This window comes from Palaemon carinicauda, chromosome 12 (assembly GCF_036898095.1).
Source record: "Palaemon carinicauda isolate YSFRI2023 chromosome 12, ASM3689809v2, whole genome shotgun sequence".
Taxonomy (NCBI): domain Eukaryota; kingdom Metazoa; phylum Arthropoda; class Malacostraca; order Decapoda; family Palaemonidae; genus Palaemon; species Palaemon carinicauda.
In genome coordinates this window covers 123,141,612-123,143,992 of record NC_090736.1, presented here as the reverse complement: position 1 = coordinate 123,143,992, position 2,381 = coordinate 123,141,612, and the positions used below count along the sequence as shown (strand labels likewise).

Sequence of the window (2,381 nt, the reverse complement as noted above, 5' to 3'; positions counted from 1 at the left end):
GCAAGTACATCCATTTTCTGGTTAGTCCACTTCACAATAATGTTGAAAATATCATTGAGGAACAAGCTGAATACCTCTTCAGGTGACGTAGCATCCCTTGCCTCCCCTGTAACAGGGCCGGGGGTGAAGCTCTAGATTATGTTCCTACAAGGTGTCCTAATGCTTGCTTGGGTCTGTGGCCGGCAACCCCACCTAAACTGACTCCCATTGATAAGTGTGCTAGTATTGAATATGACGATGGAAGACGTTTCCCATTGGCGACGGTGGCGACTTCTTCCTTGGCCAGTGGTAGCAGGGGATATGGCATGGCTTGCACCAAAGGTCGAAGGGGTAGGAACTGGAGAGGTGGCACAGCGCCCTTCAGAGGTTGAAGCAGTAGGAACTGGGGCGGTGCCACGGCCCAGATTGGAGATTGAAGCCGTGGTAGTTGGGGACCTGGCATGTCCTGTATCAGAAGTTAATGGGGCAATGAAGTTGAGATCCCGGCGCTTGATTGGTGTGGATATAACTACCACCCTTCTTTTTTTTTTTTTTTTTTCCTATTACCACCACATACCTCCTCCCCATCATCATCATCACTGCTGTCTTCACCTGGCTTAGGATTATATTCCACATCGTTACCACTGTCACACAATAAGTCAGCTTCAAGTTCACCAATTTCACCCTCATATTCACTTCCAAAAACTAAACCTGTTAAACCACTAGTGCTCATTCATCTTCATCTGTATATGTGTGCTTTCGTTTTGCCATGGCTTACTTTTTAATAATATATTTTATTTGATAATACCTGAAAAGAAAGAAAAACTATTAGAAAAGGGATTCACAATTTATAACAAAAACGGTAATACCGGGAGAAAAAACACCCAGGTGACACAACACACACAATAAGTAACTCTGGGAGAAATTCTCCCGAAATGGGACAAGAAGCAAAAACTAATAGAGATAGTTGAACCACAAAACCACCCTTAGTCACGTCACAATAAACAATACAGCTACTGGGAATGTCAAGCCGCAGTCACGCTTCCAGATGTATGAGTTAAACAACCACCTCTAAAACACCGGGTATTTTCCACCCTGGTAACCATTTTAAGGTAAAAAAAGGAGTAATGTTTGACGTAAATGGATGTAAATAAATTAGGACGATTAATCAGAGTTGGCATCCAAATTAAATTTAACGATTTCTGTGTGATCTGCTTATTAAAAAACATAAGATTTGTCAGAGATAGAGAATTTGCCAAGACCCTTTCCCATTAAATTTTGTAAAAGAGCTTAATTCTAAATTTTGTAATGTAAAATGGATAGATTTTGATTTTTCTTTTTTTCCTTCAAATATGCAAACTATATTTTCATATTTATGAAACCGTTTGCATTCTGAAATAAAGTGTTGGAACTGAAAATCTAAAAGTTTATTAGTTGTTAAGGTATCTGCAGAATTAACTTCATATAACACATTACTCTCTCTCTCTCTCTCTCTCTCTCTCTCTCTCTCTCTCTCTCTCTCTCTCTCTCTCTCTCTCTCGATACAATATATAACGTTGTATGAATTTTTTTCTTTATTCATAAGCTATAAATATCTATTACGGCCACTAATTTCTTAGCACACATTTCCTCATTTCTGTTATGAAATCTCTACTGCTGAGAGAAATGGAACACGCAGACCCAATTTCTCAATAAGTTACATCATGAAATAGGTTTTTTCAATATATAGATATATAATCTATAAAACACTGCAAGTGACACATCATATGTCAGCGTTTAACATCTGATTTGTTTTTCCATCATTATTCTCTTATTTTATGAGGAAGGGGCGGAACCGTGAAACGAGATAAGATATAGGATGTCAATAAAAGAAATGATATACCGGAACAGGGAGTTCTTCCATCACAAAAGTAGAGATGAATAGTTTCCATTTCACAGAACCATATTTTATTCTTTACTTGAGCTGATCCTTTATGGAATAATTAACTGAATTATTGCGCGTGAAGTTTCTGTTTCATTATTATCTGAAAAGAAGCTCATTACAATGTCAGCCTGGCAAACCCAAACCCCCAACTGTGAACAGCTCTAGCTCACGAACCGTGGAGGGCACCAATTTGCCCCCATACGAATGCTAAGCACATAATGTCTTATTTATTTATTTCCTTTCCTTAATGAGCTATTTTCCCAGTTGGAGCTCTTGGGCTTAAGGCATCACGCTTTCAAAGTAGAGTTGTAACTTAGCTAATAAAAATAATAATAATAATAATAATAATGATAATAATAATAATAATAATAATAATAATAATAATAATAATAATAATAATAACGTGGTTTGATTTTAAGATAATAGATGCAACGATCTTAAAATCATTAGGATAGCAACTAGATAAAACTTGATATGA

General features: G+C 37.0%; 1 pseudogene; it reads right to left on the bottom strand.

Annotated features, from left to right (window-relative positions):
• Positions 1-750, bottom strand: part of LOC137651036 (uncharacterized) — a 7,672-nt pseudogene extending 6,922 nt beyond the window's left edge.
• Between the last annotated feature and the right edge of the window lie 1,631 nt (positions 751-2,381).